The 7,647-nt window shown below is 38.3% G+C and overlaps 1 long non-coding RNA gene across 1 annotated transcript; it reads right to left on the bottom strand.

The window, feature by feature from the left end:
- Positions 1 to 248: 248 nt before the first annotated feature.
- LOC121695961 lies at positions 249 to 2,843 on the bottom strand. Its single transcript, XR_006026204.1, has 4 exons — positions 2,575 to 2,843; positions 1,487 to 1,554; positions 1,122 to 1,296; positions 249 to 758 (listed from the first exon to the last, which is right to left on the bottom strand). It is a non-coding gene; the product is annotated as an uncharacterized LOC121695961 (long non-coding RNA).
- Positions 2,844 to 7,647: the final 4,804 nt, after the last annotated feature.

Genomic DNA, 7,647 nt, shown 5'->3' with positions numbered 1-7,647 from the left:
TGCTGTGTGTGTTTCACTAATTCACGGATTGGGATAAATGCAGAGACCAAATTTCCCTCAGGGGATGTATATACTTATACTTATACATAAGATAAAATAAAAACATCGCATTAGGCTCGTGTATCATGTATGAATGTAAAATGTAGATACATAGTAGTATTTTGAAAATCGGATTTCAAAGAACAGGTAATAGGATACAGAGGAATTACAATGGAAAACAGATACATTGCATTAGGCCCGTTTAAAATGTAGACACGCTATCTAGTAGTATTTTGAAAATCGTATTTCAAAAAACAAGGAATAAGGTACAGAAGAATTAACATGAAAAACAAAAACATCGCATTAGGCTCGTGTATCACGTATGAATGTAAAATGTAGACACGTGATCTAGTTGTATTTCAAAAATCGGAAATAAGGTACAAAAGAATTATCATGGAAAATAAAAACATTGCATTAGGCTTGTGTATCACATATGTATGTAAAATGTAGACATGTTATCTAAAGTAGTACTATTTCAAAATCAAATAAGATACAGAATAATCATCACAGATATTTATCAATTATCAATATCATTGCATCGCATTGGCCTTGTGTACATGTGAGAATGAATAAACTGACAGATTATGTCCAGAAGAATTTAAAGTAAGAGATGAGTATAAATGATAATCAGGGAGGGAATCAAGTAACATTCATGAGAAATCAAGTAACATTCACTTTACTTATTAGTGATTGTTCTTAGGCTTCTTCTGGGCCTTTTTCTGTGAGAGAGAGAGAGAGAGTTACAAAAACTGATAGGGTACACTAGGATTCATGTAGAGGAAAATTGTGCCAAAGTGAATGAATCGGATGTGAATTTGTAACATTAACACACTTTCTCACAATGAAATTAACTGACATTTATTACTTACTGTAACTGCATTTATATTTGATTTAATCAGTTGTATAAAGTAGAAGTATAGTGTTATGTGGTTATTACAGCAGTACTATGCATGATTGCTCTCTTCAGAGGGTGTAATCCTGCATAGTAGTGCTTATAACTACATAGTAGACTACTACACAACCCCCCCAATACATACCACACATAAAACAAACTCTGGTTCGAAAGTGTGACATGAACTTACCTCTGGAAGAATTCAAGGGTGCACGCTGCCTCCTCCTGATATTGCAGATTCAGAATATAGAAGGTGGAGAAACATGTCGCAATCCCTGTTAGAAATGTGGCGAGGTTGGACCCTTCACAAACGATTAAGGATTCAATGCTGACCATCCACTTTTGATGATTACCTTGTCGTTCACCTGAAAAAAAGAATTTATCATATTAAATTTAAGATATAGATCCACATGTCAACTATGATTAGATTCCTTTTAGGATTTTGTCCAAACAAAATTCAATACAGAAAAAAAAAAACAACATTTAGTGTTCAAAAGTTGATTTAAATATGTATATGTTGATCATTATTACTCTAGTGAATGAAAACAAACATACCTAGTAATATCAGGCGAGGCGTCACAGGTAGGCTTGGAAGACTCAACATCAGCTACAGTCGCACATCCCTTAGCAAAAGAAAAGAAAGGCACTGAACAACTCTTCATGTGTGTGTGAGTGAGAAAGTGAATGTAATCGCTGTGAGTGTGTTGTGTGTGTGTGTGTGTGTAAGGAGTGAGTGAATGTGAGTTGTCTGCAAGGTGAGTATGAAAGGTGTGTGTGTGTGTGTGTGTGTGTCTGCCGTTGAATGATTAAAAGTGATGAGGCGGGTGTGATAAGATGTTTGTGTGAGGAATGTGTGTATGTGTGTGCAAAGTGAGGGTGCTTGCTTTTGAAATGGTCTGTCTTATCAAAACCACATTGTTTATGGTTTCTATATATGTGTGTCTAAAGACCTAGATAGATAGATAGATAGATACTTTATTGATCCCCAGGGGAAATTCAAGACCTGCATGTCTCTTTAATTTGGCAATCTGGAACACAGCATGGAAGGTCTATATTGGGTATATTGTCATGAATTTAGGTATGGCTCACATAAATAGACGCAGTGGACTGATGCCCACATATATGACATGTAAACATCTTCCTGTTGCATGCCGCTAGCTCAAATGAACTCAGGAGGAATACCATACACGTGTCATGCAACCACCTCTGCTATGGAAAGCTAGCTAGGCTACTAACTAGCATTAGCTTTCTAAACTGTCAACTGAAGGACTTAACACAACTTTTAGTAATTACCAGCACGGGCGAAATCCATGCATACAAGTAAACACTGAAAGCAGTAGTCACACTACACTGATCCGTTTGTGCCATATTGTTTATTTGGCCACTGGTTTATTAAACTGATGATGCTAAGCAGACTTAGCTAGCAAACAGTGTTATAGCAGTAAATCACGCGAGTTAAACTATCAACAAGTGATAACGATAACGCATGGCGAAAGCGTGGGTTTGGCTAGCTGAATAGCACTGCTACTAACTTCGTTTCAGCAGGGTAACATTCAGAGATGTTGTATTATACAACTTGTATAAACATGACCAGTGTGCTTTCAAACGTTGTATTTCTGGTCAAAGATGACAGATAAACTCACCTTATTGTGTTGATGGGTTTGGGTATGATTCCAACGTATCGTCTTCTCTCAGCAGACAGCTTCCCATCACCAGCTCGAAGGTAACGTTAATAGATAACGGGAAGTACGTGTGTTCCAGAATAAACATTACGGGCGTGGTAAATAACAGTGTTGGAGCCTGATTTTACACATTTGTCTTACTAATGACTGGAAAGTCCTGTTTATTGAAGGAAACAGGTGAATAATGTTGGAATCTGGGTGTAAATTTACAGAAACTTTTTACAGTGTTCCACAGCGGGGAGAAGTTCACCTCATCTACTTAAAGCTGCAGTTGGCAAGTCTGACAGATTGAGGGGACCAAAAATTTGAATGTTTGCAACTCTCATGCCCCTCCCCCTCTACCACCGAGCACCCTCTCATTAAGTTTGTGCTCGTCAGTGCGCCCCAGACTGCACCAGACTGTGATTGATAGTCAGATCTCACACAGCCCATGCTCTGATTGGACCAGAAGAACCGGGAGCTGTGGATTTTTGGAAAACAAATAACAGGCTCTAGGTGGAGGTAGATGTGCAGGGTTTTTTCTAAAACCATCTGATTTATGTTGTTCTAGTGTTGGTTTCAGTGAATATGATCAAAAAAATCTTGCCAACTGCAGCTTTAACAATTCTATTTCCTCATTAGCAGCATACTTTTGGTTGAAGATATTTAGCCCATTAACTCACGTCACGTACAGTACCTTCAAGATAAATAGCCTTATGATTCTCTTGTTCAGTTCTGCACCGGACTTTAATTAAGAACCTCAGACACAGATACTGTAAAAAAAACACATATGATTTTGGCCTATCAATTGGTTCAGGTAACCCCCAGCTTCCTAAGCCACAGCAGCACAGATTCCAAGTCGAAACCACCACCAACATACTTTGGTTTGGTGCCAAGGTGTACAGTACTTTCAGTTTGTATTTCGAGGTGCTTGACAGCTGCTTTGCTTGTTTGAATGACAGGTTCGAATCGGAGGCTTTCAAGTATGTTGAATTAACTGAGCATGTGGTGTTGGCAAAAATCAACAGTGAATTCCCTTCCTTTTAGCCCCTTCTACAGTAGCCTACATTCCACAGTGGGGAGAAGCTCAGAAGTTCACCCCTAATAATTATATTTCCTCATTTGCAGCATACTTTTGGTTGAAGATATTTAGCATCAACTCTTGAATTAAGAACCTCAGACACAGATATTGTAAAAAATGGCACCAAATATGCCATTGCTGTTTATTATTACTTCAACCCTAATTTTCTCAGACTAATCTGGCCCCTGCACTTTTAACCTCATTCTGGCGCCTATGATACTGCATTTCTGCAACCTTTCCCAGCTGTTGGCACTTCATTTTCATCATTTACCCCTCTCTTTGAGAGTGAGACATCCAGACTTCTGACATGTTGCTATACCTATACCAACCGACTTACTTCAATCCATTAGCCCTACCATCACCTATCATGCATGTGATAAATGCTTTGCTTCGCAAATTGGTGACAAAAGCAGTGATTTCCTGAAGCATCTTGGGAAGTTTTTCTATTTATATACACTGCAGCTGCTGGTGGATGTTATGGCTCCACATGGAAGTGATAAACTCAGCCTTCCAGTCACCAAATCTTTCACTCTCTGACGTTAAAAAGAAAGTCGATGTTCATATTGTGTAGTTTGATGTCAAAGCGAAGTGATGCGTACTTTGTATTTCGAGGTGCATGACCGCTGCATTGTTTGTTTGAATGACAGGTTCACATCAGAGGCTTCCAAGTGTGTCAAATTAATTGAGCATTTATTGGCAAAAATCCCTTCTTTGTAGAATCCCCTTCTACATTCCACAGTAGGGAGAAGTTCAGAAGTTCCTCCCTAACAATTATATTTCCTCATTAGCAGCATACTTTGGGTTGAAGATATTTAGCACGTCAAGTTTGTCACAAACAGGAACCACAAGATACTTGTGGGACAACACAGCAAAGATGTGGCCTACTTAGTCTAATGTTTGTTTATTAGGCTACACACAAATTTAAGTAGCCTATTAGGCTCGTAGGCCTATTTATGATTAGGCCTAGGCTACTTGTTATGCCTTTGCAATATATATATATATATATATATATACAGTATATATATTGTAACATGTAAAATAAAAACAACATGCCAACAACCTGTAAAGACGTAAATGAGTAGAAGGGAATTCGATTTTGAGTTGAGAATGTTGACCAGTCTTCTTTTAATGGTTTTTACTACCATACTTGTAAAATGTTTTGCTTGCATAAAGGGATAGAGTCATTAAGTTTAAACTGCTCACAATTGTGGCAACGTGGTTATCACAGAAAAAAAACGATTTTATTCTATTCTTTCTATTCTCTTTTATTTCTTAAAACAAATAAATTACTGTATGAAGAAGCTTTCATCAGGAAACTAGATTGTTAGGCCTATATATGTAATGCCCCACCTTGATTAGACTTGATTAGTACATTGTTTTACATTGACTATATCGATTGTCGTTTTTTTTCTCAAATTTTGAGATCGCTATGGGCCTTCAAAATCCCATACTGGTCAGGCTCTTTAAGAGATGGAGACAAATTGATATACAGTTAAGAACAAAATTATTCATATTATTCATTGCCCCTGGCAAATGCTGATTTAATGTTGATTGGTTGATTGGGATGGTGTTTTGGTATGGCGCTAAATTTGTCTCAATATTTGTATATGCGCAGAGGGGGATCCACAAATCTCTTCTCTCTCTTGATTTGCATGTGTGTTTTGATATCTACAAATAAAAAAAAATCATATTTGTAACTCGTATATTGATTTTTACAAATATAGATGTGCATTTGAAAATAAAATGCTATTTGTAAAACCGAAAATTTCATTTGTGAATTGTGATTCTGCATTTGTGGATCACCAGCACATGTATTCTTCGCTTTTGGAGAGTATTATATCTTTGTTCTAGGGGTTCTTAAGAGTAAAAAAAAGGACCCAAAGGACCCAAATCGAAGGTCAAATTCAGAAGAAGTCAAATTTGGTGTTTTGTCCATAAACCTCACATTGCTGGAATTATAGCATAGGGTTTGGTGCCAAAACACAAAGATATTCTACAAGGTAGTGTGCAAAAGTGGACCACATAAACAATACAACATCATAAAAAAAATTTAGGCTGATGATTGATCTCTTTAGAAATTGTGCCTAAAATGCTCAAAATTGTCCGCTTAAAAAAATAATACTTCAATATCAATACTATCAATTCATGCCTAGTGTGCTTGAGTGTAGGCCTAGCCTGCTCTGCCAGTTCCTGTCTACATCCATTCAGAGCACAAAGTGCAGAGATCTCTGTTAAATCAAGTTTAATAGACTTTTACATAGCTAGTACCTGCTGAAGTCTGTAAGGCCTTCTGTAGCCTAAGTGTGAAGAAAAGAAAGGTTAAAAGGATCAGATAGACAAACAGACATGTGAGTGTGTGTGGGTAAGAGAGAAAGAGAAAGAGAGACAGTAGCAGTGACAGTTGGCTGTTGATAGCTGGCAGTTATAGAATTTAGAATATCGAATAACCTGAAGCACATAGTGCTTCATGGTTGGTGATATTAGTGACCTTCTAGCCTTCTACATTTGAGCAAGCACATTTTCATAGTTCATGGTTGCACAGTCTAGTTAGATTATATTCTAGGGTGTGTCTTTCTGTTAGTCAGGTGATGGCACACATATTCTCTACAGCAAAAGAAACAGATTTTGGGCTATGTATCCAGTGGCAGATATGTGTGGACTGGTGAATGACCCATCACTAGAGACATATGCCACATTTCTTGTTTTTGTTCATGAGAGAGTATGGAGATGGTGATCACAGATCAGCCAACGATTACAACGTTACAGTGCAGTTATTTTACAACAGAACAAAGCAGTTTCGCACAGGAACTGCTACAAATCCACCTGTAACAGTGAGCATCTGCAGCATGCTAAGATTCACAACTAGAAATCATGTGAAGCAGTGCAGGGCCGGTTCTCCCTATACGCACACTACGCAAGTTGCGTAGGGCCCCGCAAGTTAATGAAGGCCCCCTCCCCCGTCTCCCCTTGAGTCAAGCTATAGTGACAGACAAGTATACAGTTATAGCGACAGTGCCTCATACATTAAGAAGATGAACATGAAACCGAATTACCATTCAGGGCATGAAAAACGGAAGAAACGTCACGAGAATGAACAGCGGCAACAGCAGTCGGGTAAACTTGCTTCGTTCCATGGTTTGATGTCAACATGCATCTCTCCAGCGTTGTTGCTGGCCTAGCCTAGCCTAGCCATGTACAGTAGGCCTACCTGGGAGGGAAGTGAACAGGGAAGTGAATCTGTCTGCGGCTTGCTTGCCAGCCTTTCCTAGTCACAGTACTTCGCAAAGTTGTGAAATATAATCGCATATTCCGTTTTTTTTTAATGCGGGTGACTGGCTACATTTTTGAAAAAAATAACCGCATCTTTAAATGTGTTCACGTGCAGCTTGGGATGAAACTAGCAGTTTTTCCAGCTAGTCAGGTAGAACCCCAGGATAGGTGTGACATAAGGTACTAATGCAATTTTTTTGACCACGCCCCCTTTTTTGACCATAAAAAATAACTAGATGCACATTACTGTATAAACCCATCATATATGGTATCAAATGAAAGCTCTTCTCAAACAGAAATATATTGTCAATAAAACAAGCTAAAAATTATGTCAAGTCCCTCCAGAGAACATAATAACTCTAAAGCCTGGTAAGGTCACACCGCTGAAATGGTAGGCTGAGCAACAAATTGTATCAACCCTCAACAATTAGTCAAATAGACAAAGTTATAAGGAACAAAGTAGAACTTTCTCACAGATTCTGAAAGAAACTATATACAGAACATGTTGCCAGGCTGGCCTTGTACACATCACAAACATCAAATGTCTCCAAAAAACATTCATTCAATCAGACATTTCTCCCTCGCTGTCATCAGTATCCACCACTGAAAGTGTAGCCATCTTCAAATTTTTATTTGCACACTGTTCACCACCTTTGCCATGGCAGTAGGTGGTGCATGGTAGTCCATCTGACTGTCAGCAGCAA

The sequence above is a fragment of the Alosa sapidissima genome, chromosome 21 (genome assembly GCF_018492685.1).
Source record: "Alosa sapidissima isolate fAloSap1 chromosome 21, fAloSap1.pri, whole genome shotgun sequence".
Lineage (NCBI taxonomy): Eukaryota > Metazoa > Chordata > Actinopteri > Clupeiformes > Clupeidae > Alosa > Alosa sapidissima.
The sequence above is the reverse complement of the archived record's forward strand: the minus strand, read 5'-3'. Positions and strand labels throughout refer to the sequence as shown.